The following is a 10,706-nucleotide window of genomic DNA, read 5'->3' as shown; positions in this document are numbered from 1 at the left end:
GAATATTCGTTATGTCATATATTGCTTATCCATGCTTGTAGATGGGGATTGGTATGTGAGATTCATGCAAGTTGCCAGAGATAATAATTTGGGACAACTTAAGGTGGCAACTTTAATACACATCTGGGTGGATTGTTTGGGGCACCTGGAGTAACCAGTGCTTGCCCAAGGGGAATCCCGGAGTACCCGTGTGATTACCCTAGGTCCGCCACCCAGGCTCAAAGGGATCATAAGATATTTCATGCCTAGAAACTTCAGTGTGCAGCCACAAGCCATTATGGCTCTGGCATAGCTGAGTAAGTTGTGTGACCTCTTTCCATGGTAGACTAGCGGATGTAGGGGAATAGGTGTACCGGTCTACCCAGGGTTTGGAGGAAATACTTCAGAAAGGCTATGTCTCGATCTTCCGATCATGGAGGTGGTCGAGTCTTGTGGGGAAAAGTGCGCAAACCTCTGCAGAGTGTACAAACTAATCATGATTAGCCGTGTCCCCGGTTATGGACAACTTGAGTATCTAGAGGGGAATTATTGGTTGATCTCATCACTCTATTTAATGAAATTATTGGGTTACTAATAACTTGGGAATTTTGGGATTGAGTTGGAGGAACCTTCTCAATAATGTCATTTTAATTTAGTAGTAAATAAAAAAAAATTCTTTTTTTGTATGGTAAAATTGGCTTTATGCAAAAATTAAACTTAGAGCCTCCACCAGCTAAATTTGCATATAGAGATAGTCTTTTCATTTATTATTATTCTATGTTGTGAAATTGCCAGCATATTCCATGTGCTGACCTACACGGCGGCAACGTCTCATGTTGCAGACTTTTCCGACGAGGATTAAAGGTGCGATAGGTCGTTGTTCTGCACTCAGTTTGTCGTGGAGTTGGATGGAATCATTTACCTTTGAAGCTTCCGCAGTTATTTTTGTTTAGATGGCCTTTGGCCATATTATTGTAATAAATACTCTTTTGAGAACATCGATGTAATAAAGTGTGATTGAACTATGTTATAATTTCTCGAGTACTGTGTGTGTTAGCATACCAATCCAGGGATGACACTTAAGCACAGAGACTTCGATCCATTTTGGGTCGGGTCGCTACATGTGATCCCGTGTTTGAGCTTAAACCATTGCCTGATACTCTTAAATATGCTTATCTTGATGAAAAGAAGATATATCCTGCTATTATTAGTGCTAACCTTTCAGAGAAGGAGGAAGAAAAAATATTGAAAACTCTGAAGAAGCATCATGCTGCTATTGGATATACTCTTGATGATCTTAAGGGCATTAGTCCCACTCTATGTCAACACAAAATAAATTTTGAAAAAGATGCCAAACCAGTTATTGATCACCAACAACGACTGAATCCTAAGATGAAAGAAGTGGTAAGAAAAGAAATACTAAAGCTCCTTGAGGCAGGTAAAGTTTATCCCGTTGCTGATAGTTAGTGGGTAAGTCAAGTCCATTGTGTTCCTAAGAAGGGAGGTATTACTGTCGTTCCTAATGATAAAGATGAATTGATTCCGCAAAGAATTATTACAGGTTATAGGATGGTAATTGATCTCCGCAAATTAAATAAGGCTACTAAAAAGATCATTACCCCTTACCTTTTATTGATCAAATGCTAGAAAGATTATCCAAACATACACATTTTTTTCTTTCTAGATGGTTATTCTGGTTTCTCTCAAATACCTGTGTCAGCTGATGATCAATCTAAGACCACTTTTACTTGCCCTTTCGGTACTTTTGCTTATAGATGTATGCCTTTTGGTTTATGTAATGCACCTTCTACCTTTCAAAGATGCATGATGGCTATATTTTCTGATTATTGTGATGCATGTGTGAGGTATGCATGGATGATTTCTCCGTTTGTGGATCCTCTTTTGATGATTGCTTAAGCAACCTTGATCGAGTTTTGCAGAGATGTGAAGAAACTAACCTTGTCTTGAATTGGGAGAAATGCCACTTTATGGTTAATGAAGGTATTGTCTTGGGGCACAAAATTTCTGAAAGAGGCATTGAAGTTGATGAAGCTAAAGTTGATGCTATTGAAAAGATGTTGTGTCCCAAGGACATCAAAGGTATAAGAAGTTTCCTTGGTCATGCCAGTTTTTATAGGAGGTTCATTAAGGACTTCTCAAAAATTTCTCGGCCTCTGACTAATTTATTACAAAAAGATATACCATTCATCTTTGATGATGATTATGTAGAAGCCTTTGAAATACTTAAGAAATCATTAATCTCTGCACCTATTGTTCGGCCACCTGACTGGAATTTACCTTTTGAAATTATGTGTGATGCTAGTGATTATGCTGTAGGTGCTGTTCTAGGGCAAAGAGTTGATACGAAATTAAATGTTATTCAATATGCTAGTAAAACTCTAGACAATGCTCAGAGAAATTATGCTACTACTGAAAAAGAATTTTTAGCAGTTGTATTTGCTTGTGATAAGTTCAGACCTTATATTGTTGATTCTAAAGTAACTATTTACATGGATCATGCTGCTATTAAATATCTTATGGAAAAGAAAGATGCTAAACGTAGACTTATTAGATGGGTTCTCTTGCTACAAGAATTTGATCTGCATATTATTGATAGAAAGGGAGCTGAGAACCCCGTTGCAGACAACTTGTCTAGGTTAGAAAATGTTCTTGATGACCCAATACCTATTGATGATAGCTTTCCTGATGAATAATTAAATGTCATAAATGCTTCTCACACTGCTCCATGGTATGCTGATTATGCTAATTACATTGTGGCTAAGTTTATACCACCTAGTTTCACATACCAGCAAAAGAAAAAAATTTCTATGATTTAAGACATTACTTTTGGGATGACCCACATCTTTATAAAGGAGTAGATGGTGTTATTAGACGTTGTGTACCTGAGCATGAACAAGAACAGATCCTACGCAAGTGTCACTCCGAAGCGTATGGAGGACACCACGCTGGAGATAGAACTGCACATAAGGTATTGCAATCCGGTTTTTATTGGCCTACTCTCTTCAAGGATGCCCGTAAGTTTGCCCTATCTTGTGATGAATGTCAAAGAGTTGGTAATATTGGTAGACGTCAAGAAATTCCTATGAATTATTCACTAGTTATTGAACCATTTGATGTTTGGGGCTTTGATTATATGGGGTCGTTTCCTTCCTCTAATGGATATACACATATTTTAGTTGCTGTTGATTACGTTACTAAGTGGGTAGAAGCTATTCCAACTAGTAGTGTTGATCATAACACCTCTATTAAGATGCTTAAAGAAGTTATTTTTCTGAGGTTTGGAGTCCCTAGATATTTAATGACTGATGGTGGTTCACATTTTATTCATGGTGCTTTCCGTAAAATGCTTGCTAAGTATGATGTTAATCATAGAATTGCATCTCCTTTTCACCCACAGTCTAGTGGTCAAGTAGAATTGAGTAATAGAGAACTCAAATTAATTTTGTAAAACTGTTAATATATCTAGAAAGAATTGGTCCAAGAAACTTGATGATGCATTATGGGCCTATAGAACTGCATATAAAAATCCTATGGGTACGTCTCCATATAAAATGGTTTATGGAAAAGCATGTCACTTACCTCTCGAACTAGAACATAAGGCTTATTGGGCTATTAAAGAGCTCAATTATGCTTTCAAACTTGCCGGTGAGAAAAGGTTATTTGACATTAGCTCACTTGATGAATGGATAACCCAAGCCTATGAGAATGCCAAATTGTTTAAAGAAAAGGTTAAAAGATGGCATGACAAAAGGATACAAAAGCGTGAGTTCAATGTAGGTGATTATGTATTGCTATACAACTCTCGTTTAAGATTTTTTTGTAGGAAAGCTTCTCTCTAAATGGGAAGGTCCTTACGTTATCGAGGAGGTCTATCGTTTCGGTGCCATAAAAATCAACAACTTCGAAGGCACAAATTCGAAGGTGGTGAATGGTCAAAGAATCAAACATTATATCTCAGGTAATCCTATAAATGTTGAAACCAATGTTATTAAAACCGTAACCTCGGAGGAATACATAAGGGACACTTTCCGGAATGTTTCAGACTCCAAAAAGGAATAGGTATGTGGTACGGTAAGTAAACCGACTCCAAAACAGTTCTAATGGCAATTTTTCTCCGTTTTGGAATATTTGTAAAAAATAGAAAAATGAGAAGCAGTCCGGGAAGGACACGAGGGTGGAGGGCACGCCCCCTGCCTCGTGGGCACCTCGTGTGCTCTCCGGACTCCGTTTTCTAGCACGTTACGTATTTTGGTCGGTAAAAATTCATTATATAATCTCCCGAAAGTTTTGACCACAGTATCACGCAAAAATCTCCTGTTCTTGTTTTGAGTTGTTTTTGCTGCAGATTAGAGCAATATGTCGTCCCAGGATTCGGAAGGAGAAAGCTATGTGGCTGATTATCTTCTAGATCATAAGGTCTATGGGGACGTGGAGCATTGTGGTTGGACTACGGAAGAAGAAGAGGACTATGAACCCAGGGGAAAGGAGGAGACAAGTTCAGATGAAGACGAAGTCCCATTACCTCAACCTGGGGACATGCATGTGGAGTTCAAAAAGTCAAGCCTCCCTGATAGAGCAAAGAAACCTAAGATCGAGTTTATCCCTTTTCGCCCCTTGCAGGAAAACAAACAGGAATTATGCAAGAAGATATTGAGCCTTGAGCAGGAGATCGATGACCTAAGGGATCAAAACTCTGTCCTCAAGCGCAAATTAAGGAAGAAGCCTACGCCATCAACAAAACCAACACCCTCTTCACCAACAAAAAGGAGATATAATAACATGGGTATGGACACTCCCCTTGGCAACCGCCAAGCTTGGGGGAGTGCCCCAGTATCGTATCACCATCACTTCTATCTTTACCGTTTTCTTAGTTCGATCCTTTTGGTAATATCTTGATCTAATAGCATAAAGTTTTAGTATGATCTAGTTGTGAGTTTTGCTTTATGATCCTTCTATGTAATCGAGTCCGTGAGCTATATATAATAAAGATTAGTGTTGTGTCAAGGGCTTGATTATTTTGCCATAATCTTGAGTGAATAAAAGAAAAGAGAAGAAATAAAAAGAAACAAAGAGATCATATGGATCTTATGGAGAGTAATGAGCTCACATACAAACAGTATGATGAATAAAAGTTTTTGAGAGTTGACAAACATAGTTTTGGTCATCGTTGCAATTAATAGGAAGTAATAAAGAAAGAGGGGTCTTCACATATAAGTACACTATCTTGGACATCTTTTATGATTGTGAGCACTCATTAAAATATGACATGCTAAAGAGTTGATGTTCGACAAGGAAGACAATGTAATGGGTTATGTGTTCTTACATCTGAGATAAATTATATTGTCATGGATCATCCAACATGATTGAGCTTGCCTTTCCCCCTCATGCTAGACAAATTCTTTGCACCAAGTAGAGATACTACTTGTGCTTCCAAACACCCTTAAACCAGTTTTACCATGAGAGTCCACCAAACCTACCTATGGATTGAGTAAGATCCCTCAAGTAAGTTGTCATCGGTGCAAGCAATAAAAATTTCCCTCAATATGTATGACTTATTAGTGTGGGAGAAAATAAGCTTTATACGATCGTGTGATACGGAAGAAATAAAAGCGACGGACTGCATAATAAAGGTCCATATCACAAGTGGCAATACAAAGTGACGTTCTTTTGCATTAAGATTTTGTGCATCCAACCATAAAAGCACATGACAACCTCTGCTTCCCTCTACGAAGGGCCTATCTTTTACTTTTATCTCCTACCTTACATAAGAGTCATGGTGATCTTCACCCTTCCTTTTTACATTTTATCTTTTGGCAAGAACAACATGTTGGAAAGATCCTGGTATATATGGCTAATTGGATGTGAATTTCCATGAACTATTATTGTTGACATTACCCTTGAGGTAAAACATTGGGAGGCAAAACTATAAGCCCCTATCTTTCTCTGTGTCCGATTAAAACTCCATACCCATAAGTATTGCGTGAGTGTTAGCAATTGTGAAATACTATATGATAGTTGAGTATGTGGACTTCCTGAAAAGCTCTTATATTGACTCTTTCCTATGTTATGATAAATTGCAATTGCTCCAATGACTGAGATTATAGTTTGTTAGTTTTCAATGAAGTTTATGATTCATACTTGAAATTGTGATTGAATTGTTAGTCTTGCATAAGAGATCATATGAAAAGAATTATATAAGTTGCTGTTCTAAGAATGATCATGATGCCCTCATGTCCATATTTTATTTTTATCGACACCTCTATCTCTAAACATGTGGACATATTTTTCAATTTCGGCTTTCGCTTGAGGACTAGCGAGGTCTAAGCTTGGGGGAGTTGATACGTCCATTTTGCATCATGCGTTTATATCGATATTTATTGCACTATGGGCTGTTATTACACATTATGTCACAATACTTATGCCTATTCTCTCTTATTTTATAGGGTTTACATAAAGAGGGAGAATGCCAGCAGCTCGGATTCTGGGCTGGAAAAGGAGCAAATATTAGAGACCTATTCTGCACAGCTCCAAAAGTCCTGAAACTTCACGGAAGTCATTTTCAGAATATATAAAAAATACTAAGCGCAAGAAGTTCCAGAGGGGCGCCACACCCTGGCCACGAGGGTGGGGGCGCACCCTACCCCCTGGGCGCGCCCCCTGCCTCGTGGGCCCCCTGGTGGCCCTCTGATGCCCATCTTCTCTATATGGAGTCTTTTGATGAGAAAAAAATCATAAGAAAGCTTTCGGGATGAGACTCTGCCGCCACGAGGTGGAACCTTGGCGGAACCAATCTAGGGCTCCGGCGGAGCTGTTCTGCCGGGGACACTTCCCTCCGGGAGGGGGAAATCATAGCCATCATCATCACCAACAATCCTCTCATCAGGAGGGGGTCAATCTCCATCAACATCTTCACCAGCACCATCTCCTCTCAAACCCTAGTTCATCTCTTGTATCCAATTCTTGTCTCCAAGTCTGGGATTGGTACCTGTGGGTTGCTAGTAGTGTTGATTACTCCTTGTAGTTGATGCTAGTTGGTTTATTTGGTGGAAGATCATATGTTCAGATCCTATATGAATATTAATACCCCTCTGATTATGAACATGAATATGCTTTGTGAGTCGTTACGTTTGTTCCCGAGGACATGGGAGAAGTCTTGCTATTAGTAGTCATGTGAATTTGGTATTCGTTCGATATTTTGATGAGACGTATGCTGTCTCTCCTCTAGTGGTATTATGTGGACGTCGAGTACATGACACTTCACCATTATTTGGGCCTAGAGGAAGGAATTGGGAAGTAATAAGTAGATGATGGGTTGCTAGAGTGACAGAAGCTTAAACCCTAGTTTATGCATTGGTTCGTAAGGGCCTGATTTGGATCCACATGTTTCATGCTATGGTTAGGTTTACGTTAATACTTTTGTTGTAGTTGCAGATGCTTGCAATAAAGGTTAATCATAAGTGGGATCTTGTCCAAGTAAGGACAGCACCCAAGCACTGGTCCACCCACATATCAGATTATCAAAGTACCAAACGCGAATCATATGATCATGATGAAACCTAGCTTGACGATAATTCCAATGTGTCCTCGGGAGCGCTTTTCTCTATATAAGAATTTCTCCAGGCTTGCCCTTTGCTACAAAAAGTATTGGGCCACCTTGGTGCACTTTATTTACTTTATTTACTTGTTGCTCGTTACAAATTATCTTATCACAAAACTATCTGTTACCTATAATTTCAGTGCTTGTAGAGAATACCTTGCTGAAAAGCGCTTATCATTTCCTTCTGCTCCTCGTTGGGTTCGACACTCTTACTTATCGAAAGGACTACGATAGATCCCCTATACTTGTGGGTCATTAGTGCGTGTCGGCTTCCTCCATCGCCGACGGCGACAATGTTAACGCTGCACCTCCTCACCTCCCGTATCGGACGGGATTCGGCCAGATCTGTGACCACCGGTGAGGAGAGAGATAGTGTGGACACTGTCATCTTGTTTTGATATGGAGAGGGTGAGAGAGCGAGATGGGAGAAACTCCATCAAACAAGAGGATATAATGTAGTAAAACAATCTCTCCATAGAAGTGGTTTTAAATAGAATATGCGCGTTCCAGGAGAAAAGAAACAAAAACTGGCGGATAATTTTTTAACGTACCAAGAAAGAAAACTCGATCGAAAACACGCCCCCGCTTCTAGGTCGCGAGAGTCGTCGCGTACACACACATAGACATAGACATGCATATCCGTGTTTATGTAAAATTCCATTTCCATCTCCATGTCCAATCATATTTGTCCAACTGGCACATTATTTACGTTGTTAATTATATACGCGGCAATATTAACATACATCATCTCTTGTTTGTGGGCGTCCGGACCGCTGCCACGGCCGCTCCTGACCAACCCGAACCCTCTTCATCACCCGTGCATGCTTCCCTCCCAAAACGGTCAGTGCCGCATTCATGCCCGGCCAGAGCGGACGCGGCCTCTCACTAGCTCCGGCATTGAAGCGGTGCACCGACCGAGAGAGCATTGCCCGCGCCACTTCCTGGTGCACGCGACTGCTCCGTGTTCAAGGGTCGCAATAGCTGGCCACAACATGCATGTAAAAAGTTCTTGGGAGTCTGTGCTACAGCTAGTTGTCCTCCCCCAACTCGTCAATCTCTTCCAGTAGTACTAGTACTCCATGGCGCGATCCATCAACAAGCAGGCGGGAAAGTTATCATATACTTGGTTTGCGGTGAGTGGCATGCCGAGCGACCGTGTGGGGTCGAGTCGTGGAGGAGGGTGAGACACGAACGCGACAGGCGTGATTTAAACATTGGTTTTGCTCGATGGCGCGATCCAATGAAACGAAACGTTGGTTTCTCTCCGTTTCCATTTTTTCTCCGGAAAAACAGAAACTTTCCAGTCCATTTTTCATTCCTACTCCAAGGTTGCCCCATTACAACATTCCATCAAATATAAAGGAAAACTAACACGCATGCTGATGCATCTCAATGATTCACAGATCATGGCCAATATTTACTTCACAACTAAAGACAAAAGTTGTGAGAGCGTGTACAAAAGAAAAACTGTTGATGGGGTCACTACGACTTAAACCCTAAACCCTAAACATGATTAAATTTCCTGGCCAGGTAGGACCTGTCGAAGGAAAGACGCCTGGCACCCTCGGATCATACGATGTTCTTGTGCAATTCCACTAAAATTGAGCTGAGCATCCCTGGTGGCAAAGATATTGAAGAAGTGTGATTAGAATAATAGTACTGGCACTAGTTCATGAGACATAAACTCATCACAAGTAGAAGCCAGTAGAAGTAGAGAAAGATCAACATGGAGATGGAGCTACGTGGGGAGCTGCGGCAGTGGAGCAAGCCGGTTCCAAAAGGAAGATGGACTACCTGGGACGTCGGGCTGTAGCTAGAAGGGCGGTTGGGACGCGGCATCGGCCCATACCGCAGTGACACCGAATTGGCACGCACCGACTGTGGATCTTCTCCCTCGCCGATGTTGACCGCGTCTACACAGAACATTGTTCCCTTCCCCCAGCTGCGGGATCAGGCCGGATATGTGACCAGCGGTGTGGCCACCGTCGTTCTATGCTTGTGAAGAGAGCAACCCAAGCAAGCAGGCTTGTAGCTTAGGCTCCTGCTAGTGTATATATAGTGGTTTTCTTTTTCTCTCCATATCAACCATTTTATATTGCGTACATGTCATTGAAGAGTGAAATGATGGTTGCTTCTTCCGACTAACTTACTGTGTGATTTGACTGCTCCTTTAGTGGCCCCTACACGTACTCCCCCTACGTGTATGCAACAGTCACACATACACATGTACGCAAAAAAATGCGCGACGCCCTAATGCATGCATGTCCGAGCACACGACAGAACACACACGGTCATGCTCAAGTGCTCAACCTACACGTGCATGCACACACATACTCAGCCAGGGTGAGCAGTGACTGTATAAACACCGGAAAATGTATATATTGAGCGCAATGAGCGTATTATGAAGTCCACTGACCTTATTTTTACAAATATAGAGTGATAGACAGTGTATTTATCTCGTTTGAAATTAATCCATATTAACCGGAGAGGAGGCAGTATGGACTATCATTACTTTGTTGTGTCCCATCAACTTGCCAAACGAGGAGAAGCTTGCAGGACGGGAGAAGCTTGCGCGCGGTGGCTCGCAGGACAAGGAGAAACTTTTGACTAATGCAAGCTCTCCTTCGCTCAGGCGGTGGACGTGCAACAGTTAATTCGGTGTCAGATTGCCAGAAGCATACACTGTACTAGTACTATTATTGTTGCACTTCCCGAAGAGGCGAACAACCAAGCACAAAGTTTACTAGTACTAGTACTACTACTATAGTCTATAGAGGTATGTACTATACTAGTACTAGGAACCGGATGGAGGAGCATCTGCACTCTTATTATATTTTTAAAATATGATAAAGCAATCTTCAACACATTTGGTTCTCTTCGAGGGTTCTCGCATGTGATAATGGAAGTTGATTGCATGGAACACTCGCCACAATTCTTGCTTAATTCTGGGTCATATCCTGTTACAAATACGAGCGCTCAGTAATATTTCCTCTTTTTTTGTTATTCAGCATGTAAACAGGTCAGCAAACCTTGCGGCGCATCGTTGTGCGAACCGTGCTTGCTGCACTTTGAATGTGGCCGAGAGCTGGCTTGATGAAACACCTCGCTT

The sequence above is a fragment of the Triticum aestivum genome, chromosome 6A (genome assembly GCF_018294505.1).
Source record: "Triticum aestivum cultivar Chinese Spring chromosome 6A, IWGSC CS RefSeq v2.1, whole genome shotgun sequence".
NCBI lineage: Eukaryota > Viridiplantae > Streptophyta > Magnoliopsida > Poales > Poaceae > Triticum > Triticum aestivum.
The sequence above is the reverse complement of the archived record's forward strand: the minus strand, read 5'-3'. Positions refer to the sequence as shown.